The sequence below is a fragment of the Bos grunniens genome, chromosome 1, assembly GCF_055505025.1.
Source record: "Bos grunniens cultivar Pamir isolate PY7600 chromosome 1, Bosgru_T2T1.0, whole genome shotgun sequence".
NCBI classification, from domain to species: domain Eukaryota; kingdom Metazoa; phylum Chordata; class Mammalia; order Artiodactyla; family Bovidae; genus Bos; species Bos grunniens.
This window is the reverse complement of record NC_141165.1, coordinates 88,748,643-88,775,356: the sequence shown is the minus strand read 5'-3', so window position 1 is coordinate 88,775,356 and position 26,714 is coordinate 88,748,643. Positions and strand designations below refer to the sequence as shown.

Genomic DNA, 26,714 nt, shown 5'->3' with positions numbered 1-26,714 from the left:
ACTAGCCAAAATGTACGTTGGGCAAGAGCCATGAATCCCAGTGGGAGTGGGCTGGGATAAGTAGTTATATTAATAAAACCTTTCCACATCAAAAGTGTGAGTCAGATTCAATAAATGAATACCATTGAGAAGCTACACAGAGGGAGTTTAATTTTAGTCCAAACAGATCACCCGTTTGCATCTCCCTTCAGAAATAAAGGGGGTGGAAGTTATGTCTTTGAAGTTAGATTGATTGCTGAAAAAGTGAAAACAAGCTGGAGGAGGGTCCTTTTCCTCGTGGACAGCTTTCCTGTGCCCCATCTACTAGCGGAGCTTGAGCCTCCAGGCCAATGGACGTGGACATGGAGAGTGTGCCTTTTCTCTCCTCTGCCTAAGCTGCACTCAGGAAATTCCACACCCACCCCTTTTCCGTGGTGGGTGTGCCTGCCCCGGGCTCTCTCCTGAGGCCTTTTGCTCCAGGCTGGTTTCCAGCCGGGCAAGGGTGGCTGTGACTGTGGGGCCTGTGAAGGCTTCCTGTGATGGTACACAAAACTTTTCTTAAGGAGAAAGGAAACCGAAGGGATGAGCCATCCTGCTGCTCCTTTGAGCTCCCTTCTGCCTGCATTTCTCCAGGAAGGCTTAGGCAAGAAGACAAGCTCAGAGATGTGCCTTGAGAACTTCAGAGACTGTTCTGTCCCCCCACATTCTGGGCTTGCTCCTGCTCCATCCATGTCACCTCCACACCACCCTCTGGCCCTTAAGGTCCCAAGTAAAATTTGTGGACAGATGAAGAGGATAGAGAAGGTGGGGCGGGGGAGGGGGTTGTATTTATGGCCTCCCCTGGGCTTCATGTCTCGTGACCAGAGGGACCCAGATGGAGCCTTATGGGAGGTGAGGAGTTTCCAGTCTCGTGGAGGAGATGATAATCACCCATCTGGTTGCCTCTTGTGGGAAGCGGTGCCTGAGCTGGGCGTTGCTTCATTACCTCCTGGACGCCAGTGCCAGTCCTGGGGAAATGCAGCAGTGGGAAGAAGCTGGATCTGAACTGAGACTGTGGTGCTCTCCTCTCAGGACAGTCTCTTGTCCATAAGAGGCATTCGTGTGTTGATTTGCAAAGTACTCCTGAGCTCCTCTTTGGGGAATTTTGTCCAAAGGGGATCTCCATTCCCGGAATTCATTGAACACTCTCCCTGACGTGCCCTCTGTAACTCATCACATTAATGGGAAGGGAGGGCTGGAGGGCAGCCAGGATGCCCACGCCACCCCCAACCATGTCCAGATGGTTGTATTGACTGCAGAGTCTAATGGAAGGTTCGGCTGTGAATGGGTCTTCACTGATAGCAGAGGAATAAAGCTCTGGCCCTCGAGCCTGTCTTCTTAACTGGGCTCCCAGCCAGTGTTTCCTTGCCAGCTCGTGACTCCCCCCTAGTCTGTCATGCATACCCAACTAGATCTGGCTTCCCTGAACATGACTTAGTTAGCCCTCCCAATTGCTTAGAAAAACTTAATGGGTCCTCTTGGCCTGGACTCAAGGCCCTGCAGGATCAGGTACACATCTACAAACAGATGTGTTTACAACCTTAACACTGATGACCCTACCCTTTTCAGCAGAGCCATCATCTAGACCCCATCTAGATGGGATCTGCTTACAGCCCCCTGAAAATTCTGAGTTCAGTTCAGTCGCTCAGTCGTGTCCAACTCTTTGCAGCCCTATGGACTGTAGCACAACAGGCTTCCCTGTCCATCATCAACTTCCAGAGCTTGCTCAAACTCATGTCCATTGAATCGGTGATGCCATCCAACCATGTTATCCTCTGTTGTCCCCTTCTCCTCCTGCCTTCAATCTTTCCCAGCATCAGGGTCTTTTCCAATGAGTCAGTTCTTCACATCAGGTGGCCAAAGTATTGGAGCTTCAGCTTCAGCATCAGTTCTTCCAATGAATATTCAGGGTTGATTTCCTTTAGGATGGACTGGTTTGATCTCCTTGCAGTCCAAGAGACTCTCAAGAGTCTTCTCCAACACCACAGTTCAAAAGCATCAGTTCTTCGGTGCTCAGCTTTCTTTATAGTCCAACTCTCACATCCATACATGACTGCTGGAAAAACCATAGCTCTGATTAGAGGGACTTTTGTTGGCAAAGTAATGTCTCTGCTTTTTAATAAGCTGCCTAGGTTGGTCACAGCTTTTCTTCCAAAGGGCAAGTGTCTTTTAATTTTGTGACTGCAGTCACCATCTGCAGTGATTTTGGAGCACAGGAATATAAAGTTTGTCACTTTCCATTGTTTCCCCATCTATTTGTCATTAGGTGATGGGACCGGATGCTATGATCTTTGTTTTTTGAATGTTGAGTTTTAAGCCAGCTTTTTCCCTTTCCTCTCTCACTTTCATCAAGAGGCTTTTTAGTTCCTCTTCATTTTTTGCCATAAGGATGGTGTCATCTGTGTATCTGAGGTTATGATATTTCTCCCTGCAATCTTGATTCCAGCTTGTGCTTCATCCAGCCTGGCATTTTGCATGATGTACTCTACATATAAGTTAAATAAGCAGGGTGACAATATACAGCCTTGACATCAGATCAGATCAGATCAGTCGCTCAGTCATGTCCGACTCTTTGCGACCCCATGAATCACAGCACGCCAGGCCTCCCTGTCCATCACCAACTCCCAGAGTTCACTCAGACTCACGTCCATCGAGTCAGTGATGCCATCCAGCCATCTCATCCTCTGTCGTCCCCTTCTCCTCCTGCCCCAATCCCTCCCAGCATCAGAGTCTTTTCCAATGAGTCAACTCTTCGCATGAGGTGGCCAAAGTACTGGAGTTTCAGCTTTAGCATCATTCCTTCCAAAGAAATCCCAGGGCTGATCTCCTTCAGAATGGACTGGTTGGATCTCCTTGCAGTCCAAGGGACTCTCAAGAGTCTTCTCCAACACCACAGTTCAAAAGCATCAATTCTTCGGCGCTCAGCCTTCTTCACAGTCCAACTCTCACATCCATACATGACCAGAGGAAAAACCATAGCCTTGACTAGACGAACCTTTGTTGGCAAAGTAATGTCTCTGCTTTTGAACATGCTATCTAGATTGGTCATAACTTTCCTTCCAAGGAGTAAGCGTCTTTTAATTTCATGGCTGCAGTCACCATCTGCAGTGATTTTGGAGCCCAGAAAAATAAAGTCTGACACTGTTTCCACTGTTTCCCCATCTATTTCCCATGAAGTGGCGGGACTGGATGCCATGATCTTCGTTTTCTGAATGTTGAGCATTAAGCCAACTTTTTAACTCTCCACTTTCACTTTCATCAAGAGGCTTTTGAGTTCCTCTTCACTTTCTGCCATAAGGGTGGTGTCATCTGCATATCTGAGGTTATTGATATTTCTCCCGGCATTCTTGATTCCAGCTTGTGTTTCTTCCAGTCCAGCGTTTCTCATGATGTACTCTGCATATAAGTTAAATAAACAGGGTGACAATATATAGCCTTGACGAACTCCTTTTCCTATTTGGAACCAGTCTGTTGTTCCATGTCCAGTTCTAACTGTTGCTTCCTGACCTGCATACAAATTTCTCAAGAGGCAGGTCAGGTGGTCTGGTATTCCCATCTCTTTCAGAATTTTCCACAGTTTCTTGTGATCCACACAGTCAAAGGCTTTGGCATAGTCAATAAAGCAGAAATAGATGTTTTTCTGGAACTCTCTTGCTTTTTCTATGATCCAGCAGATGTTGGCAATTTGATCTCTGGTTCCTCTGCCTTTTCTAAAACCAGCTTGACCATCAGGAAGTTCACAGTTCACATATTGCTGAAGCCTGGCTTGGAGAATTTTGAGCATTACTTTACTAGCGTGTGTGTGAGATGAGTGCAATTGTGTGGTAGTTTGAGCATTCTTTGACATTGCCTTTCTTTGGGATTGAAATGAAAACTGACTTTTTCCAGTCCTGTGGCCACTGCTGAGTTTTCCAAATTTGCTGGCATATTGAGTGCAGCACTTTCACAGCATCATCTTTCAGGATTTGGAATAGCTCCATACTCCTTTCCCAATTTGGAACCAGTTTGTTGTTCCATGTCCGGTTCTGTTGCTTCTTGACCTGCAAAGAGATTTCTCAAGAGGCAGGTCAGGTGGTCTGGTATGCCCATCTCTTTCAGAATTTTCCATAGTTTGTTGTGATTCACACAGTCAAAGGCTTTGGCATAGTCAATAAAGCAGAAGTAGATGTTTTTCTGGAATTTTCTTGCTTTTTCTATGATCCAACAGATGTTGGCAATTTGATCTCTGTTCCCTCTGCCTTTTCTAAAACCAGCTTGAACATCTGGAAGTTCACAGTTCATGTACTGTTGAAGCCTGGCTTGGAGAATTTTGAGCATTACTTTACTAGCATGTGAGATGAGTGCAATTGTGAGGTAGTTTGAATATTCTTTGACATTGCCTTTCTTTGGGATTGGAATGAAAACTGACCTTTTCCAGTCCTGTGGCCACTGCTGAGTTTTCCAAATTTGCTGGCATATTGAGTGCAGCACTTTCACAGCATCATCTTTTAGGATTTGAAATAGCTCAACTGGAATTCCATCATCTCCTCTAGCTTTGTTCGTAGTGATGCTTTCTAAGGCCCACTTGACTTCACATTCCAGGATATCTGGCTCTAGGTGAGTGATCACACCATGGTTATCTGGGTCATTAAGATCTTTTTTGTATAGTTCTTCTGTGTATTCTTGCCACCTCTTCTTAATCTCTTCTGCTTCTGTTAGGTCCATACGGTTTCTGTTCTTTATTGTACCCATCTTTGCATGAAAATTTCCCGTGGTATCTCTAAGTCTCTTGAAGAGATCTGAAAATTCTGGACTTGTTGGTGTCTTCCTGCCTCTTCCCAGGTTGTCTCTGTGTCGTTGCTCCTGCATGGCTTATATCCTCTTCCTCCTTCACTGCCTCACCCTTTTGCTTGCTTTGCTCATCTGGTCATGCAGTTGTCCATTTTTGTATTGTGCACTAAGTTCCCTGAGGGCAGGAAACCTGTAACCTCCAGTGCAATGCTGAATGTGAGTTGAGTGCACACAACTTCTTGCGTGAATGGGGAGAGACAGATATTTGAAGTATTGAACCCTCTGTGGGCAACTTAGTATCATCTCCTCCTTGACCTGGTGAGGTCTGCACCCATTTAAAGTGCCGTCTGGAGATTTGAATAGGGTGTTGAGGATGGAAGCAGATGTCTTGGAAATGATTCCAACAAGGCAGTGGTCGGTCACAAGTAGGATTGAAACGGAGAAGGCAAAAACAAAGAAAACAAAGTGAGACACTGGATTGAACATATCTTAGAGGTGAGTATCATGGGTTGAATAAGCACTGTCTAACAATTCATGTCTACCCAAAATCTCAGAATGTGAGCTTATTTGGAAATAGGACTTATGCAGATAATAATTAGTTCAGGTAAAATGGGGTTATACTGGATTAGGGTGAATCCTAAATCCCATGTTCAGTGTTCTTGTAAGGAGAGCAGAGGATTCATGGAGAAGAGGGCCATGTGAAGGAGGAACAGAGATGAGTGGTGGAGCAACAAGCCCCGAAATGACAAGCATTCTCAGGAGCCATTAGAAGCCAGGAAGAGCCAAGGCTGGAGCCTTCGGGCATTGCCACCTTGATTTTGGACTTTAGGGTTGAACTCTGAGAGCATAAATTTCTGTTGTGTTAAGCCATCTGGTTTGTGGTGATTTGTCGTGGCAGCCCTAAGAAAGGAATTCAGTGGGGTTCAGCATGCACTTGGGGTGTATGCAGCAGAAATTCAGGGGATCAAATTCTTGGGTGCTAGTGTATGTGTGTAATAGTGTGACAATGTTGTGGTGTTGTGGTTCTGTTTGTGGTAAGAAGTCTGTACTTATCATTTGTGATGCAATTCTGCCCAGAACTACACAATGGCAAATCTGCTCTTGAAAGTTCCTGGTCACCTGAACGGAGGTGACCTGAGAAGCACTGGGGGCATCTTGAGCTTGATGGGAAGTCATGGGCAGAGCCACCCCTACGAGGTACAGGAAGGAGAACGCTCACCAGGCAGGATCTCCTGGGCACTCCCATTTTTATGCAGATGAAATCTGGCTAAACCAGTGATCTTGATTAGGAATAGAGACCTCCTCTATTCCTGTCTGCTGGGAAGAACACCGAGGGAAGCGTGGTAGGGAGTATGTTATGGCGATTTTGTGAAGAAGCGGATGGGAAGTGGGTTTGTTTTCATGGAAATGAAAATGGAAAGGAAAAAGAAAGTGCCAGCAACTAAGTTTGTTTTGCAGTGAGTGCTGTGTGAGAGAGCTGCCGTCTTTTTCTGGGCTACCAGGCAACTCTGGCGCTCTGCCCAAAGCAGTGAGAATCCCACAAAGCAGAGGGTGGGACAAGGGATAGGTCAGCCCTTGGAGGATAGTCTTGGGCACCAGTGCAGGGCCTTCTCGTGTCCTCCTTCTCAGCGTTGGATGTGATGAGGTGTCATGAGATGTGCACTGGAAGCCGAGCTGGTTCCACTGTTGTCGGTGTTCTGTTGGAGCAAGTCTGTCTCCCTCGCAGAGCCTTGGCCTCCTCCCTTTTACAGGAGCCAAATGAGGTTGGTGTGGGCATTGGGGAAGAACTTTGTGAAGCTTAAAATGCTAGATAATACTGTATCTTAGAGTCCTCCCCAGGACTGCATAGAATAGTAGTTAGGGGCTTCATCCTTTGAAGTTCTGGGGTGGCTCATAGACTGTGTGAAAAGTAATGCGGATTTCAACTGGGGATGATGAAAAAGTTCTGGAGGTGGATGGTGGTGATGGCTATACAAGGTGAGTATACTTAATGCCATTTGAAAGGTGTTGGCTGTACAACAACGTGGATATATAATGCCACTAAGCTGTACACTTAAAAATGGCTACAATTGTATGTTATGTATATTTTCCCATGAACAAAAATCACAAGCATTTTCCCCCAAAACAAAATAATACAGATACTGGACTAAGCTGATATTCAGGTAAATTTGACACCCTGATTATTGCACTTTGTGGTAAATGCTCACCATTTACAATCATTGGGAAGGGTAAGCCCTGTTTGCTGCTGCTGCTGTTTAGCCGCTCAGTCGTGTCTAACATTTTGTGACCCCATGGACTGTAGCCCACCAGGCTCCTCTGCACATGGGATTTTCCAGGCAAGAATACTAGAGCGGGCTGCCATTTCCTTCTTTAGGGGATCGTCCCACCAAAGGATCGAACCCAAGTTTCCTGCTCAGCAGGCCGATTCTTTACCACTGAGCTACCAGAGAAGCCCTTGGCCCTGTTAACTGGGACTAAATTAACACAATATATTATTTATTTTGGATGGCTCTGTAAGTTCCCTTGGGAGGGGGATTGAAATGAACTGTATGGCCGTGCTTAAAAACAGATGATCTGAGATCATCTCGCTGGTTCTGCCTCTGCCCCCAAGGTTATGCTCCCTCTCCAACTCTATGCTTTCCTCTTTCTTCCTTCCCTTTGATTCACAATGTACTCTTTATTCCAGGAGGTTAGGGTGGACACAGTTTTTTTTTTTTTTTTAATTGGAGGATAATTACTTAACAATATCGTGATGGTTTTTGCCATATATCAACATGAATCGGCCACAGGTATACATATGTCCCCCCATCTTGAACCCCCCTCCCACCTCTCTCCACATCCTATCCCTCTGGGTTGTGCCAGAGCACCGGCTTTGGATTCTCTGCTTCGTGTATTGAACTTGCACTGGTCATCTGTTTTACATGTGATGATGTACATGTTTCAATGCTATTCTCTCAGATCATCCCACACTCACCTTCTTCCACTGAGTGGACACAGGTCTGCATCTACAGCACAGAAATATGTGAGTGTCATGTGGCCTCACGCACTTCATCAAAAATGTCCTGTACTATCATGGACCCGGGTATTCTGGCTCCGACTTTGCTCTGAAAAGTGAGAACTATTTGCACACCTCCCAAAACATTTCATTCTCCAGGCCTGTGGGCATCCACATCAAAGCCTCATAGCAATTTTCTTCTTTCCCGAGCTGCTTCTGAAGATCAGAACCACAGGCACTGCCTAATGGCCTCTCTGTTTCTCAGGAACCCCCACAGGCTGAAGGCCCAGAAAATAACTCAGAAAGATGGACATTTTTTGGATTGAGAAATTGTTTCATTTTAGCATAAAATCAAATGTTTAAAGTTTTGTATTCAGACCTGTCTTGTGCCTCCTCCACATCATCTCTGATAACGACACAGAGCACTGTATGGTGGATAACTGCCCATGGTGCCAGGTGGTTTGAGTCACGCACAGAGCCGGGTATGGCTCTCAGATGAAATGGTCGCATGTGTTTCTGTCTTCAGGGCCGGCAGCCAATGTACTAAGAGGGGCTTGGGATAGGAAAAATCAGTGCCTTCCTGGTGGGCCTCCTGTTGCTGAATTTTGCTCCACAGGTTGGAGCACAAGTCCCAGTCCTCCTAACTAGGCCTTTAGAGTCTACGTGGCCCAGACGCTTGCTGGAGCCTTGGAGGTTGCGAAACAAGGAGCACCCTGCCTCATTCAGTCAGGAGAGGCAGGGGCAGAGCCAGCTGAAGGTGCAGGAATTGGCAGGAAGTTGGAGACCAGCTCCTGGAGGCCCTTCACTTTGAGATTCACAAAGGAAAGAGAGATGTCTCCTCACAGAAAGGTAAGAGTTTAAATTTATCTAAACTGAACATCACAGTCTGTTTTAGCTGCAATGGCATATTTCCATAATGTGTATAAATTATATTTGAATTCTTATAGAGCCATGCTTAGAGGCAAAATCAAATACCTTATCTTACTCCTGAGGTGGGGCTTTCAGAGCTGGAATACTGTTTAGTACCCTCTGAAGAGGCTGTTATCAGAGTTTATACGTTACAGAAAATTATCTAGAAACGAGAGAGGCACTAACTGCAGTTTTGTCCTTTTTCTCCTCAGCAAAATGCAACTTCCTTCCTGCACACGAAGCCCTTCTAACTGCAGGTTATTCCAAAGGAGAGAAAGAAGCTGACCTCCAAAACCACCCAAGGAAATAAGTGTGTCTAAAGGAAGTGAATATATCTTCATGTGTGGGATGTGTCTGCTGCATAAAAATTTCTTCATAAGTGAATGTGCAAGATGAAGAAAATGCCGGCCCCTCCTCCTAGCACTGCAGTCCCTCCCTGCTGCTGCCATGTGGGAAACCTCAGTGTCCTTACCAGGGCCACACGGGGAGCAAATGCGAACCACCCACTGTCCTCCTCGCCGTATTCAAAACACATCATGAGTAAGATGATGTCTGAAGATGAGAAGGATTGAAAGAAAAAGAGCGTGGGTTCTTCTGGCATGCTGGTTTGAATGCCTGAAAGTGGACCTTAGCTAGATGTTTCAGGTGCTCACTAGCCCCAAGTTCAGAGGACAGGTTAGCAAACCTCTTCAGAGTGAGGCTGTGAACACATGGGCAATGAAAGCACCCATGAGGGCCAGCAGCTCCTGCAGTGGAGGGTCGATCATTTGCACAGAGAGAGGGAACCTCAGATTCTGTCATAGGACACTTGAAACATCTTTTGTGTTTTCAGAATCATTAAAAATGGAAGGCGACCACCATGTATGGAGTAGATGAAATCCTCCAGAGAAGAGCGGTAATTTGTTTTGACAAATCACCTTGCAAGTGATGTGGAAGCAGTTTGGAGAAAAATGTCCCCATCTGATGCTGCATCAGAGTGTGCATCCCGTAGCCTAAACCTGTTGACGTTAAAAAATATTTTTTGTCGGTGTTCTTTGTAGATTTTTATAAGCCGGATGCATTCGAGAAAATAGGTAGGGGAGGAAAATAGGTTCTAAGATGCATAGAGAAATAGGTTTGAGAGTTGAGGGTACGCAAGAAGGAAAAGGAAATGATAGAAAGATAGAAGAGATGTATAAATATTACAACAGGACATTGAATTTGGGGACTGTTACTCAAGGGTTGGAAAAAAAATTGGATAATTTTATAAAAGACACTGAGAAGCTGTAGAAAAACACTAGATAATGTGGAGGATTGATGTCCTCTTGGGAGTTTAAGAATAAGTTATTCAGTAAAGTAATATCTTAAGATCTTAAAGGACTATAAGTTGTAGTTTCATAGCTTAGAAAGATAACCCAGTTCTGGAAACCCTTGTCTCTATTCCAGACAGTAGTAATGTTCTGGTCTACTCTAGGAAGATCCTGAGATAATTTCAGAGGATTTCCGGCTGAAGAACGTACTGATGACTGTCCTGATGAGCTTTGTCCCTTTAACATCAGAAGTGGCCACCCCTGGGCTGGGTGGCCCTTGACCATGGTCCTGTTTTTCACCTGCAGGCTTGCTCTGAGCCAGCTTCTAAGCTTGTGGTCCTCCTTCTGAGCTTCCCTGCACACAGTCTTCTCCTGGGCCACCTGACTGATTTTTTTTTTTTTTTTAATTCCTGAGGATTTGCTTCCTCTGCATGACCAAGCCTTACCTGGCCAAGCCACTGTTTTTCTGTTGATTCAGTTGCAACATCTGTTCCTGCTGGGGATGGTCAAAGCTTTCATAGCCTACACACGGTCCAGCCTGAACCCAATCTCTTCTGTGGTCATTCTGAGTAAGAAGCAGTGTCTTTCTCACATACTTAAATGGACAAAATCAGTTTCTATAGCTGTCACTGCATCCGGATTAAACAGTGACCTTGGCTGAACCATCCCTTACCTCTGTTTCAGATAAACTCAGCTGGCAAATAAAATGTCTGTGTGCTTCCTCCAACCTGTCCAGATGAAAGTAAAGTAAAAGACTTCATCAAGAGTTGGAGAAGAACCACATGGTTGGCTGCTGCTGCCACTTGAATCTTGGATCTTGGGCTCAAAGGTGGCAGTAAAAATGCAGGTGGCACTGCTGCTGCATTTGCCTGGCACACCTATAAAATATGCAGCATATTTTAGCCTTCAGTGTTGGAATGGTATTACCAAGTATAGGCTCAAAAATCCTAAGGTGTTTGATTCTAATATAGAGCCAGGGGTTCTCTCCTGCAAATGCATCCTGGAGCCCAGGGAGAGTACCAGTCTTCTGTGACACTCACTTCAAATTCTTCCATCTTCTGGAAAAAGATGTGGGTCTACATCTTGAAATATGCACCTTGAATAAGAACTACTGATCTGTAGAAAACCTGTCTTCCTTTAAACAAATTCTGTTTACAGAAAACTATCAAAAATATCAAAGTAAAGCATCAGAAGGTCATAAACCGAGGAGTTAATGTGAAAAATAAAGTTCTATGTGACCCAAACTGCCTTTGATTAGTTTGGATTTTTATTTTCTGTCCTTTTCCTCTCATATTTCTCTTATAAAATTAAGTGCACTTTCAAGATCTACTTAGTATTGTGAAAAATGCAGAGTCCAGACATTGGGATGGCTTTTCTAATAAACAAGCAGCAGCGTGGTGTGGTGGAGAGCTTGGGTTCCAATTATACCTTTGCTGCTGATCCCAGATAACCTTAGCCTTGTCATAGCACCTCCTGGGCCTCTTTTTATTTTTATTTTTTTCCCAAATCTGTAAAATAAAGAGGCTCTCAGGGGAAATCCTTCTGGTTCTAAAGTCCATCAACTGTGAACTGCTGATGGTTTCTTCTGTTTAGATGTTGCTAGATTTCTCATAAACTGTCAGAAGAGCCAGAGTTCAGTAGGGATGGAAACTCGTGACTCCATTTGCAATAATGTTCAAAACTTTAAAATGCAAATGTAGGTAATTATTAATAATTTGTCTTCATTGCCTGAATATACTATACTTTAAAAATACTGTATTCTAAAATATAATCTTTAGACAAACAAATCTGTTATGGAAAATAAATAATTGTTACTGCTCCTTTCAAACCCTTCAAGGCTCCTCAGTCATCACCTACAGTGGTGGCTGTCAACCCTGGCTGTGCACTAGCATTACCTAGAGAGCTTTTAAATGTACTGGTGCCTGTCTTCCCACCTCAGAAGTTCTGATGGAATCAGTCCAGTGTGGGGCTGGGTACCAGTATTTTTAAGAGCCAATTTAAGAACCAGTGACATGCAAAATCAATTCAATTCCTGAGGCTGGTATATAAGACCTCCCGTGCATGCACCCACTTGCCCTCCATGCTGACTACCTATGTCCCTCCAATGTGCCATCATGTCTACATGTGTTGTCTCACACTTCCACACCTTGGCAGCTGTCGTTATGGCCTGGAATGCCAGCATCCTGAGAAGCCTAGTGGTTTTTTTGCTTCTTCCCTGCAGTGTAGGTTTCTTTATTAGCATAGTTCCTATAATACTTTGTAATGGCATGATTTACAGTACTCTTCCTGTCCTATATTTTATAATAATGTATTTTACTCACGGGGCTTCCTTGATGGCTCAGATGGTAAAGAATCTGCCTGCAATGCAGGAGATGTGGGTTTAATCCCTGGGTCGGGAAGATCCCCTGAAGAAAGGAAATGGCAACCCACTCCAGTATTCATAAATCTGATCCTGTCTCTCTCATGCCTAAACCCCCTGCCCCCAGTGCCTTCCTCTCACTGAGGCCTGTCAGAAGCTCCATAATGTGAGCCTGCCTCTTTCTCAGACCTCTTCTCCTACTTCCCACATGTTCACTTCACTGCAGCCAGTCTGCTATTCCTAAAACCTGCCAAGCTTGTTCTCCTCTCAGGGCCTTTGCGCATGTTCTTCCCGCTCCATGGGGCATCTTCCCTTGCCTCCTCATTTGCTTCCTTCCCAAGGATCAGGCCTTAGCTCATGTCACCTCCTTAAAGTGGTCTTTCCTGACCACTAGAACTAAAACTGCACATCCCCCACTCTACCCATCACTCCCCAGTCCTACTGCTTTATGTTCTTTTAGGACTTACACTATCAGAAATGATATTTTTATTTTGTACACAGAGTATTGAAAGCCTTCCATTACTGGAATATAAGTTCTGTGAAGATAAGAACTCTGTCTAGTAGGGGCTCAATAAATATTGAGTGGCTGGGTATTCTTTGTTTCCTCTATAAGATAATGCTATGGCCAGCATAGTGACTGGAAAGAGTATGAACCATGTTCAATACATGGTGGATGGGTGAAGAGTTGTAGGTACAACAGTGTGACTGGAAATCTCTAAATAATACTAATAAACACTAGACAGTCCTACATATTCATTCTTCTTAATTTCTAGTTTAAAAAACAGGAAAAGTAAATATTTGTCTTGTAGTTTTGGTTGTATGAGATTTTCTGCCAGCAGATATTTTGTGAGAATTATTTCACATGGAGATGTATTTTTGATGTATTCTGCCATCTTGATCTGGCTCCCCACAGATATTTTTCTTCTTACAAGAAAATTAGATTCCATCTCTCCACAACTTCAAAATCTTCATTTCTAGGGTGTACACCAGTGGGCACTCCCTCTCTCTAGAGATCCATTCAGAAAGTAACAAAGGGAATGAGGTTCCTCTGGGAAGCAATTTTGCCTAGAAGCCCCAAATTTAAACTGTGACCACTGCTCTGAGCTAATCTGAGAGGAAAATATGGTTTTCTGAACATTTAAATTTGGAGATTTCCGAATAGGTGACTGATGAGTGAAGATGGAGATGGGCAGGAACTAGAGAGAACCTGAGGACCTTGTACTAGCAGCCTGGGCCCAGCACGCCCACAGCTGTCTTCCTGAGGGATACTGCTGACCTGTGGGCCCTTGTGGAATTTTTGAGGAGGCGAAGCAAGGTGACAGATGTAACTTCTCCCTAGCTTGGCTCTCGCCCTGGGATACCTGCAGGTAGAGAATCATTGGGAAGGTGGTCAGCAACTTTGGGAGAAAGTTGGACCAACAAAGAATTTCCTAGGGAACATGAATCTGTCAGGTGTGATCTGAGGAGAAAAGGGTAGCTAGTCTGTTTTCTGAAGGGGTTGGGCTCAATGCCCTTCCGTGCCTTCTGTTTCCAGCCTTCTCAGTCTGCAGGCATTTGTGAGCATTTTGTAATTGAAGCACTCAACATCCAAACTGTAGGCAAAAGTGATCCAGCTGACCTTTGCACCAAGTGATTCTTTTGGCACATACGTTGAGTATCCTCAGTGTCGAATTCCGTGACACCTTTTGTTCTGTGGGACAGCAGTAAATGGAGGCAGTAAGTTACCATCGCAGTGAGGTCTGATTGGGACACTATTGTCTTATACAGTAGCCACTAGCACATGTGGCTATTAAAATTATTTACAATTACAATAAAATGAAAAATTCAGCTTCTCCATCAAATTGCTACATTTGAAGTGATCAATAGTCCCATGTGGCCCCCGTGGACAGTAGTGCAGAACAGATATGTGTATTTCCAGCATCACAAGAAGTTCTATTGGAGGGTGCTGATTAGGAGGGCACCCCTGCTAGGGATGAGACATGTTTAGTTGAAGAGCTGCTAAGACTCCATCCACCTCAAGGCTGAATGAATCTGTGGCTTTGTACTGAGAGGATCAGATTCCTGCTCTTCCTCTGCTGAAAGTCTTTTTTTAGTCTCCAAAGGTGCTAAGCCTGGTGGGGAGGGACAAAGCAACTGCAAGGAGTGCCTGTCTGCCTGAGGATATTGTTATTCACCTCAAGGATTGCAGCAAGATTAAGAGATGATGAGATGATACTGGAAAGCCCTTAGAAAAGTTGAAGAGTTGCATGAGTGCAAGGCATGATGATTGTTAAGTGAATGCATTAGACACAAGGCAACTAGGTCCTGGCCCCTCCTTGACTTCCATCCCTTCAGACCAATCAAAGTGGAGTTGGAATTGAAGCAGTCTGGTTTGGTTGCCATTGGCAACTGGCTCTCTACCTGGTCTAAGCTCTGGGAACCTGGGTTAGAGAGGATGGGGGGAGGTTCAGGGGAGAGCAAGGAGAGCTGGCTTCTGCAGAGAGAGTTGTTTGCCTCAACTTTGAGGGAGCTCCTGGAGTGGTGGTGAGTCCTAAGTTGTGCCTGGTCAGGGGCTCAGCTAGGTTTGAAAACTAGAGGGAGCTCCCTGGGAAGAGGCTTCGAGGTGCCACCCTCTTCCCCGGGTGCAGAGTGAGCTCATGGAAAAGGTGACTGACTCTGTCTACCCTCTCCGCACATCTCTCTCCTTCTTTTCATGTCTTTTCATCATGGTCTAAATTCCTGCCATGACAACATAGTATGCTAAGTATTGGAAGAAATATGTCATTTTTGATGACTGTTGGCAACTACATTTACATGCCCTCTGGTTTGAGTTAGGTCTCTGGGCCTCTGACAGGGAGGACTCTGGGAATGACTTGGAAGACAACCCCATCTGTCACCATTGTCAATCCTACCTTCAAATATGACACTGTATTGGAAGCTATCGAAAACCAGTGACTGAAGCACACACTCTGTTCCATGTAGACAGTCAGACATAGGCAGATGTTTTCAGAATACATACCAAGAGAGTGAAACTCTACAAGTGGACTCCTGGTTGGAAAGTCATGGACTTATAGCTACATGGGCCTTGGTTCTAATCCTATATGGACTACGTAGATAGTCCCAGGTGGGCTTCCCACTAGTGGTAAATAACCCACCTGCCAGTGCAGGAGATAAGAGATGTGTGTTTGATCCCTGAGTCAAGAAGAGCCCTTGGAGGAGGACATGGCAACCCATTCCAGTAGTCTTGCCTGGAGAATCCCATGGACAGAGGAGCCTGGCAGGCTATAGTCCATAAGGTCACAAGAGTTGGACACGACTGAAGTGACTTGCACTCATGCATGGACTATGTTTTTAGGCTCTATTAGCTTCAGTTTACTCATATGTAAAATGGAAATAATAATGCTTTACTTAGAGGGATGTAGTAGAAATGAATGATAATGACTTGTATAAAGGACTGACCAGAAGGCTTGGCACATTGAGTCACTTAAATTATTTCTATTCTCTTATGAGGGGTCAGTGCTGTGATTTGGATGGGATTGGTGGAGCGTGGGAATTGATGCTTGGACTGGGAACCACTCCATTTCACTAAATGTGTGTGCTTTATGGGCTGTCTGAATGACAGGGTAGAGGTGTGTGTGGGTTACTCCCTTCCTGTGGAAGGGAGGCCCTTCCACAGGACAAAGGCTCACAGGTGTGAAGGAACCTATTTCTCTTTTGTCCTGAGCCAATGGTTGACATTTTAGTAGATGTAGCTTTTGCTCAGCCTTAGGCTCTAGTTGGGCAGAGGTTAATACTTGTGGGCAATATGACTACCCTGCAGTGAAATCCCAGGGATTGGTAGAGGGGTGGTACATTTAGTTTTAGGAGAAGGAGGGGAGGATCTCCATAGCTCCCTGGCGCCTCATGTTCAGTGAAAAGCTGCCCCAGTCAATGGTATTGATTGGTCTCTGATGAAGATTTATTTCTCTTAGTTCCGTTTCCCATTTTACTATAGAATATCAGTGTGCATTGTGTGAGAGAGGCAGGAAGGAGTTATGATCAACAATGGACTGACTTTCCTGTCAGAAGGGGAAGAGCTGGGGGTGAGTCTCTCTGGGACTCTCAGTCTGCCTGGATATGGGAGTGGTGCCTTGCTGAGATGGAACTAAGGAAATTGAAATTGAAAGTGTTAGTCGCTCAGTCGTGTCTGACTCTTTGCAGCCCCATGGACTGTAGCCCACCAGGCTCCTCTGTCCTTGAGATTCTCTAGGCAAGAATAGTGGAGTGGGTAGCTGTTCCCTTCTCCAGGGGATCTTCTCGACCCAGGGATTGAACCTGGGTCTCTGCATTGCAGGCAGATTCTTTACCATCTGAACCACTTTTTTCCACTCATAAAACCAGATATGGAGTGAGAACAGTCCTCAAATGGGACCAGTGTTCTGAGTACAAGAGGTTATTGCCCACTGTTGGATACGAGGTATAAGGCAAGAGGAAGCTGGTTTGGATAAAGTGCAAACAAGAGCATTTGAGTGCCTGTCTCAAGAGATCCCTTGCCAAAGCCTTGCCAAAAAACCTGATTGCTGTGTAGATGTAGCTGGGATGAGCAGTAAGAAACAAAACCAATTACACAGAGACATAGTGCATCACTCTGGTCCTTTACCAACCACATCAAGCTTCTAGCCTTTATTCCAAGGAATCCTGACCTCTTTCCTGGCATCTAACTAACTGTTCTCTGTGATGGAAAATGTTGAATTCTGGGAAGGAACTGTACACTCAGTCAATACCCATTGCCAGGGACAATATTGGGCACTTTGTTATGTTATTTTAGTTTTCATGGCATGCCTTTTACCTATGCATGTAAAATCCCAGTTTTTCAGATTAAGACACGGAGACTCAGAAGTGTGAAGTGTCCTGTCCAGGGCCACACAGCTGGTGAGTAGTGTTAGTTCTGGGAATCAAATCCCAGAACCGACTTTAGCAACAGCTCATGGAGAGCCCCGCATGTCAGATTAGAAGTTTGGAATTCTTCAGAAGACAGCAGGGAGTTGTTGACTGTGACCAACAGCTTGATATATGAGAGAAGACATTTTCCTCTTGAGTACACACGGAGGAGTTGTGCATCAATAAAAGCAGTCTCTAAACCTCTTCCATTTTTATGAGCCCTTGTGAAACCCTTGGGCTCAGTTCTTTATGCAGTCAAGACTATATGTGCTCTCTGGTTCCAGTCTCAGGGCTTCTTGGAGCCTGTGGAGTCTCAGGCCATGAGCCACGTCAGTGCCTTGCCTGACATGTACTTTATGGTCTTCCTCAGTTCCCACTTCCTTTATGCTCTCAGAAGTCATGGATGTGTGCACTGGAGTAATCTTCTGTAAGGTGATCTGGGAAATTGGACCCCAAATGACTTTTCTCGATATTGTTCATATATTTACACTTCTGCCCACCACAGGCACATACTCTGGTGACCTGGTAGCTCAGCTCTGCAGCCCACATTTCTATCTATGTTGGTGCTGTTTGGGGGCTTGGGTTACTGACATCTGTAATGCCATGAGTTGATTGAGGAAAATATCCTGAATATCCTGTGTCTGCCAGCACAGTGCTGGCCTTGTAGGGTACACTGCATCAAATGTGCCGAATGAAAGTGATTATCAGCAAGAAACTTCTGAGAGAAGTCCTATGCAGGAGTTGCCTAGAACCAAAAGAGATTCCTCACTAGATAGGTGGGTGGGTATTGCTGAGAGGTGTAGGTGAGGGAAGTGTTCCCAGAGGCAAAAAGCAAGTTGTATCAGTTACCTGTTGCTGTGTAACAAAATGCCCATACCTTAGTGGCTTAAAACACTGCTGATTTGCTCACAGTTCTGTTGGTCAGCGATCTGGGTTGGGGTCAGCTGGGGTCAGTTACGTAGCTGCAGTCATTTGACAGTTTGACTGGGGCTGGATGGTCTCAGATGGCTTCACTTCTGGCAGTGGTGCTGGCTGTCAGTGGGTGTCTTTCTCTGTTCATCTGATGGCTTCACGTCCACCAGAAGATAGGACTGAGTTTCTTTACGTAATGGCAGAAGTATTCAAGAAGATGAGACCAGAAGATGCAAGACCTCCTGAAGTCAAAACCCAGAAGTCACACAGTGTCTCTTCTGCTACATGCTGGCTCAACCAAGTCTCAGACTAGTCTAGGTTTGGGGTGGGGAGGGGTAAGGAGATAGATGCCACCTCATGATGGACAGAGGGACAGTCACATTGCAGAGGAGCATGTACATGTGGATGGGAGGACTCAATGTGACCAGCTTTGTAAACAATCTACCACAGAAGGACTATGTTTTTCTAACTCTTCCTGAAGTTTGAACTACATGTTCCCTGAGGAATTCCTGCCTGTAGCAGAAATTAGAATTTGGATTCTCAGGCAGATGGCTTAATAGCTGTGAGCAGTTACCATCAAGGTCCCTAAATAAAATCATCTTCCTGGGGGTTCATAATATGAGAAAAGTTCTGATGGGTGTCCTAAGCGTCTGCTCCCTAAACCTGGCACTACCAAAATATGTTTTGGATGCTTAGTAAGGAGGGCAGCTTGGCGGGGAGGAAAAGCATGAGTTTGGAGTTGGACAGACCTCGGTTTAGCCAGCTCACCTTTGCACTGACTGGCTGTGTGGCTCTCAGTAGATTAGTTGACTTTTCTGAATCTTATTTTCCTCATCCATAATATGACTGTATTTATTTTGTGTGATTCATATAAGATGTAAATCATTCAACAGAGGGTGATGGTGTTCCAGGAATCATTAGATTCTATTTTAAGGGGAGAACGAATTCAAGTTCCTCATTCAGAGCTCCTGAATCATGTTGGTTCCCCCTCCACCGCCCCCCCGCCCCTGCACATCCTCCTTTACCTTACCATGGCATAATGGCCAGAAGGTCTTGAGTTCCCACAGATCTTCCTGCTTTATTCTGTCTTGATTGCTGTGGGCTGGGAAGGTCACAATGGCTCCACCTAACTCCTCTCAGTCCCTTGTAGAAAGTTAGAGGAGGAAGTCTGAGAAAGCCAGAAAGAAATTTCTTGCTCTCGATGGCAAGAAATTCTACTTGAGTACTGCAGGGAACAGCCAGAAATGATCCACAGGGAATCAGGTCTCTGCTTAGGACAACAGAGTGGATTTGGATGCAGAAGACTGGACTCCAGGGCTTCCAGATCTGAGGTGTTGGGTAAGTCTTTTAGCCTAGCTTCCCTTATCTGGGGATCTGAATTTGTTCTGCAAGTTTGTTGAGAATAAGAGAAAAACATTTGCCCAGAGCCTAGCAGAGTTCCTAGAATGTAGTAGGTGCACAGTAAGTGATAGCTTTGTGATTCTTCTTGACTCTGTCAACACTGTACCTCACTATTGCCTGCGTGCTGGGCCTGTGCTATCTACAGGAAGTGATGATTCCACACTTTAAATGATCTACCTCCTGGGATACGATAGCCGCATTTCAAAAAAGCTGTGTGTCACATGAAGTTGTATTAATTGAACTGTTTTTTAATTGATGGGTCTGATCATTGATCTCAGAGAAAGCATTTATTGGAAAGCAGACATAATAGGAATGGTCAGAGCTGCCACGGTCAGCTTCCACCCCATAGCCATGCCAGCCCAGAAATCTGGCTTCGTGAGATTAAGGAAATAACTTGCCAGGGTTATTAACATGTATTGCTTTTATAATAGCTAGAGTAAATTTGATAAAGAGAAAAAAGAAATTTGAAAAGAGAAACGTGGGAGGACAGAGCCTTAGTTGTGGCCTATGTTCAGACTCATTAGAAAAGACCTTGGTGCTGGGAAAGATTGCAGGCAGGAGAAGGGGACAACAGAGGATGAGGTGGTTGGGTGACATCACCGACTCAATGGACGTGAGTTCGAGCAAGCTCTGGGAGATGGTGAAGGACAGAGAAGCCTGGCATGCTGCAGTCCATGGAGTCGCAAAGAGTCGGACACCACTGAGTGAGTGGAACTGAACTGCTGTTTGGATTGTGGACATGGTGGTCCCAGACTGGATGGAAGGGCATGCAGTTAGCAAAGGGCAGACGCAACTGGGAGTAGACATTAGCCCTCTGTTACGCTTTGTGGATGAAGCAGTGCTTAGGTTGATTTGAAGATTTGGCAGGTAGATGAGGAGGAGGTAGGGTCCACAAACCATTGTGCTGAAGTTTCCTTTACCTCCTTCGTCTTTGCCTTGGCCTCCAGGCCCTGTGATAACTGGGGAAAGAATCAAGGTTTGCTGTTATTTTCAGTGGCCCTATCTCAGGGCCAACTGGAGAAGCTGGGACAAAGCCTTCGAAGTGCCCAGCTGGGCAGAGCTGAAGATTCTCCAGGAACTGTGGGGAAATATATATATAAAGCTTGTTGTTGACACTGTGAAGCAGAGAATGCCCTGCCATTCATCACTGCCTAGGCATCCCTGATGTTCCAGCAGATTTTCTGCAGCAGTGAGGTGGGAACTTTGCCCCTTTTAGGCACAAGGCTTCCTTGCTCATTCATCGCTGCCAATCACCCCTCAGATTTGGGTTGTCTGCATGGAGCCCCTCCACCAGTTACTTCCATGGCAGGCTCCTTTCTTGGAGCCAGCAGGGCCTCGCCTGCCTTCCTAGGATGTCAGGCTGTTGGGCACAGTGCCCAGAGGTCTGAAATCACGGCTTTCTTTCTGGAGCAGGGCACAAGTGCAGGGCTCCCTTTGGGCCCTTGTGCATGTGGCTTGGTGCTGGGTCTCCGCCAGCTCCACCTAACCCCCCAACCCCCAGCCCCTAGAGTAGCCCTGACTGACCAGGCCTGAGCTGGCAGAGCATAGCCAGAAGAGGGCTTTCCAGTAAGAGGGCTTTCCAGTAAGCAGCCTGCAGACACGCTGGAGGTGTGCTCTGGAGACAGAATCTTGGATGTGAATTCAGGACTTTGTTGCAGAGCTTGGGCTCTCAGCTTCTGCTCCCCGATCACACGCAAAAGGTGTGGGGTGAGCCACATCAGAGCCCCCATCTCCCCTGATGATGTGGAGCTTTATGGTACCTCTGGCAAATGCAGGCCGCTATGTTTCTTGGGCATTCTCCACTCCTAATCATCTTTTCTGGCTTCTGCCTCAGACAAAAGGGAAAGAGGGAGGCCTTATCTTTAATATGTTCCTCAGTGACAGTAAATCTGTAGAGATTGGATGCACCAGTTTGTTTGAGGAATGTATCCACATGTAGCTATCAGCTTGTCTGTTTAGCCCTCACCAGGTGCCTTGGGGAAAAGGTCCCAACCCTGCTCTTCTCATCACAGGGCAGATGTGGAATGGTGGCTAGTGGACCTTTGCCCCAGGGTCCAGGGAGGGACAGGAAGGCTATGTAGTCAGGAACTGGAGGTGGGCTTTGGCCCAGGAGGGTCCTGTGTATGTGGCCTCAGCTGCAGGTAGAAGGGTTTGTGGCTGGGAACTCATCCACAAGACCTGGAGCCTGGAGAGTCTTGACTTCCCTCGTTGGTCAGGGCTCTTTTTCCTTTCTTGATTTCAGTGTTATAATCCTTGGCAGGAAAGATATTTGGAGAATGACTCGAGTTTTATGAGCTGGTCATCATCTTTAGAACTGAGGAAATAACAGCAGGGTTTAATCCAGAGAGGGGCTTCCTTTTCTGCCTTTCAGTCTGTGTGGGGACCTTGTGTTGTCCTCTAAGAGAAGGGGGCAGCTGGCAGGCCCCTATGGCCCTGGGCCAGCGTGACTTCTGTTGACATGAAGGCTAACATGCAGGGGAGACCACTGATGGGGCCCCATGTGTGCTGCCAGAGGAGACTTCTCAGTTCTGTGCTTCGTGTGCCCTGTACTGGGTATGGTGGTGAATGTGGAATAACAACATGCCGAGTTCTCCGTCCTCAAGATGCTTACAGAATGTTAGGAATGTAAGACACACACACACACACACATCTGGAGGCCCTGAGCGCCCAGCATGGCATGTGCCCTGCTGAGCATCCAGGCCTGTTCTTTGGATCACCATGGATGTGCATGCACATACCTTTTAGATTTCAGGTTCTCCTTTCTCTCTGCTCTGTATGAACTCTGTGTGAATACCCTTTTCAAGATGTCCAAAGTGAAATTCAGCCTCTTTTCCCAACATACATGGTTTTTCTTTTTCAGGACTTAAAGCCTTGAGTTTCTTCTTGATTTCTTTTCTCCAATGGCCGCCTCATCTTAGTCTTCAGATCCAGTAGCTGTTTATAACCTCTTGCCTGCATTCCATTTTTTCCCTCTCATCCCCATTTTTAACCTCATGCCTAGCTGCTTCAAAAGCCTCCTGACCAGCCTGTCTCATCCTGCCTTTCTCCTTGGTAGGTCACCTGGGTCAGTCTTCCTGAAATAGTAAATATGTTCAGTTGCTCTCCACCTCCTAGCAGAGACTTCACTTAGGATCATATCAGAATCATCTATAAAAACATCAAGTGGGATGGTTGGAGTTACCAGGGAATCCATCCTGAGGGAACCCCTTAATAGTATTTGGTGAAGTGATCATTTTTATTACTCAGCAGTCTCTATGTGAATCACCCACATTGTGATACATTTATGATGACTTGCAAAACCTGGGATGGCTTCTGTCTGCCCCTCAAACATGGCCATGGCACCTGTCCTCATCATCTGACCAGTATGTGCTCAAGATTTTGACTCTTAGGGATGTTAGCTGGAACCAAATATCCCTATGAGCAGAAAGCAGCTGCTGGTTCCAAAAGTCAGGGCATACACTCTCAAGCCAAACGTAGCAGACCTGAGCGATGGAGAGGGGCAAGCACTAGAAGTCAGGAGTCCTGGCCCCAGTCCAACTTCAACAGTCAGCCATATCACCTCATCTTTAACTAGTTCCTCCAATCTGGTCTCAGTTTCTTCCAATGCAAGAGAAGGTCTAATTCTGGATTATTCATGCCACTACTCTCCTCTGATTTCAAGGCAATTTGGGAGGTGACTGCATTTGCTAACTTTATGTCAGTTTTATCCTTGCCTCAAGCCAAAAAGCCATCCTCAGACCTAAAGGCTAAAAGGAATTATGGAGTGTTGGTGTTAGGCGGGACCTTGGAGATCATCTGAGTCAGACTCCTACCTGATGGACATTCATAATATTCAGAAAGCAAAGGAGACAGCAGATTGATTTCCTGTCAGACTCCTGGGGCAGGGAGGCCCCTCACATCCCAAGGTCTCAGAGCACTTAGTAAAGATCACTGACCTTCCCTGAGAAGAGGCAGAGGTGGTCTCTGCTGTTAGAGGTGGACAGATGCCCAGGTGGGCACCACCATGGGGGCAGGTGTGCCAACTGGCTTCCTCTGCTCTCCCCCTGCCTTCCATAGGACCTAGGAGTCTGAGGGCTCTGCCCTGTGCAGATGGAGACCTAGGGGAGGCCTCCCTAGGGGAAAGCCAGTCACCTCCCATGTGTTCAGGACAAGGCCGTTGCTTGGACAAGTGTGGACTCAGGCAAACCCCTCTATTCTCTTCCTGCAGCATTTTAAACACAGTAAGTATCCTGGCAACCTTGACCTCAGCCTGTGGTCTAGTAAAAACATCAGGATCGGCAGTTAACTGGGAGCAATATTAGGGATGGGAGGGTTATAAGGAGTCAGTGAGAAGTTGTGAAGTGTCAATGAGGAATGCAGGTGGAGTATGCTGGTGGTCATTGTATTTTAGTACTGGCCAGTAGCCCAGTTTTTCCTATCCTGCAACAGTTTCCCCTCAGTTTCCTAAGCCCTTTATCTTAAAGAGCGGTCCCAGTCTAATCAGTGTATCCTTGCCAAAGGTGGATTTTTCTATAGCCACTTGGTCTGAGCCAGTTTCCTAAAGTGGGTTTGGACCACTTGCATCTGCATCCCCTGGGGGGATCTTTCCCAAGGCAAGACCTGGGCTCTGCCTGGAAGTGTAAGTCCAAGCAGTGGCATCCAAATGTTTGCTTGAGATAAAAGCTGGACACAGTTTCTATATCCCTCTTATTGGATTCACAGCATACCTTATTATTAAAAGGGTGATGTTTAAATAGCACAAAGCAAGCAAGCAAAAGGAAGATAATTCTTTCAGAGCAAACATTTTAATGAGACAAATGCCCAGGATACATTGCTGTATCTTCTTCATTAAGCTGTAGCTTCCCCTCCCTCAGTTTTCCCCCAACCATAATCATATGCATATACTTTGATCAAGACGAGACCAAGTTTGTGCCTGGGTAACTGGTATTAGCTGCTCTTGGTTTCATTGCTGTGGCCCTTCTTGGCTGCTCTCCTTGCCTTGGCCCTGTTCTGCTGGGGCTGCTGTTTCTCACCTGCCCAGGGAGACTGTGGTGGCTTTGAGAAGGGGTCCCCTGGCCTTTTCTTCTCATTCCTTCTGAGTAGTCAAGACCCAGCCCACCAGTCCTCCAGCTCCTACCTTAAAAGCCAAACAGTTTTCCGTGATTTAGGAAATGGAAACTCTCTGGTTCACAAACTCTATCTGCTACTTTCCTCTTATGCATTTCCTTGCCCCAACTTTCATCAAGAAAAGTGGGACAATCCACCTCCTCCTTTTTTTCCACCTAGATAAAGTTTAGATGTTTCCACATTGGCTGTTAGGAGCCCAGATAAAGAAGGGAGTGGGTGGATGCACAGAGAAGTGCCAGAAGGACCTTGCTGACTATTCAGAAAGATCCCAGTTGAAATCTTGACCTCAACGCTTATGAGCTACATGACCTTCAGCAGATCATATAAATGTTCTAAGAACCAGGTTCCTCATCTGAAAAGTGGCAGAAGAAGATGCCCTGCCTCACAGGGTGGAAGTGAGGATTCAGTTTACTAAGTGTCCCTCACATGTGAGTTACTCAGAGAATAGCATCTTCCTTCCACTCCCCTCCCCTGGTCCTCTTTCCCACAGAACTCACTTCATTCCCTGGTCTCCTTCCTCTCAACTCTACTCCACCCCCTTGCCTGTAATTATACATCTGCCTGTCTCTCACCTCACTTCCTTAGTGAACAACACCATTCACACTCTGCAGGTTCTCTGACCCAACTTACAAGTGGGCTCTGTCTCAAAATTCATTGAGAGGTCAGATGGCAGAACTAGCCTTATAGTTTTCTAAAAAACACATTTATGTGTAATGTGTATTTAGCTCTCAGGCTAAATACAAAATAACTCGCCACATATCATGCATTTGCAATTAAAAAAAATAGAGAATGCATTGTTTTAATTGTATGGATAATGAAGACCTCAGCAAAGGAAAGTCCTATTTATTTTTTTCTGCCAAGCTGCTTATGATCAGAAGCAGGTTAAGTTAGATGATGAGGAGGTGGGCGTTGAAGTTTTTGTAGAGGCTCGGATGTTGATTTGGGGTGCTGCCAAGGGCTTTCGAGTTGTTAGCTTTGGCTATTAGCTCTCATTTACTTCAAAATGTGTGGTTCTGCCTTTTTCCTGATACAGGTGTAAATTCCTGGTACTGATCTTGCACTTCAGTCATGACTAGGATTATTTTTTGGCTCAAAATGGAACAAAGCAGGGAGGAGAAAGTAGAAGGGAGGGAGAAGGAGATCTTTTCCTAAGGTAGTTTGGAGAGAATTGGAAATAAAGAAAAGAGACAGGCCTAGGATGTTCTGTGAAAATACAGTTTATAGTGGAAAGTGATTCCTCTTAGGAATATAGGAGAACAGCATCTCTTTGGTGGGAAAGAAAGAAAGGAGGCAGTAGAAAAGGGAAACCAAGTCAGGTGGGAGAGTGAGTGCCCTCGTGTTTTAGAAACAGGGTACAGAGACCTTGTGCAGATCAAGAATGAGAATCCTGTTACCAATCTCAGTTTGAATGTTTCCACATTGACTGTTCTGAGCCTAGGAATGCCTTTATAGTGACTGCATCCTTCTGCCATAGGAAATATCAATCTGATGAAAATTATATATAATATAAAATTATCCTAAGGAACTTAAGCCCAGATGTGGATATTGGAAGATATTAATTAGTCAGAAATCGAAACCATAGGCTGGCACATTTTGGGGGCTAGAGAGAGGACTTGAAGGTAGTGTGTTAGTTATCTATTTCTGTGTAACAAATTACTCTGAAACTTAATGGCTTACAGTAACACACAGTTTTCATCTTACAGTTTCTGTGGGTCAGGAGCGTAGACACAACTTACTGGGTCTGCTGCCTCATGGCCCCTCATGAGGCTGCAATCAAAGTGTCATCCAGGTACCCATTCAATGATAACTCTTCATTGTCCCCTCCCCTAGCAACCACCATTCTACCTTTTTCTCCATGATTTTGCCCAGTCTAAGGTACCGTATCTGTCTTTGTGGCTGACTTATTTCACTTAGCATAAGGTCCTCAAGGTTCATCCTTGTTGTAGCATGTGTCAGAAGTTCTTTTCTTTTTAGGGCCAGACAATATACTAGTATATACATACCATATTTTGTTTATTCATTTATCTGTCAATGGACACTTGAGTTGCTTCCATAT

At 45.5% G+C, this 26,714-nt stretch overlaps 1 protein-coding gene and 1 long non-coding RNA gene across 43 annotated transcripts in view; both read left to right on the top strand.

Annotated features, from left to right (window-relative positions):
* Window positions 1–26,714, top strand: part of KALRN (kalirin RhoGEF kinase) — a 692,908-nt gene that overhangs the window by 124,095 nt on the left and 542,099 nt on the right. The window lies entirely within an intron of this gene.
* Window positions 8,400–11,225, top strand: LOC147379861 (uncharacterized). The gene is made up of 2 exons (XR_015164436.1): window positions 8,400–8,632; window positions 8,905–11,225. It is a non-coding gene; the product is annotated as an uncharacterized LOC147379861 (long non-coding RNA).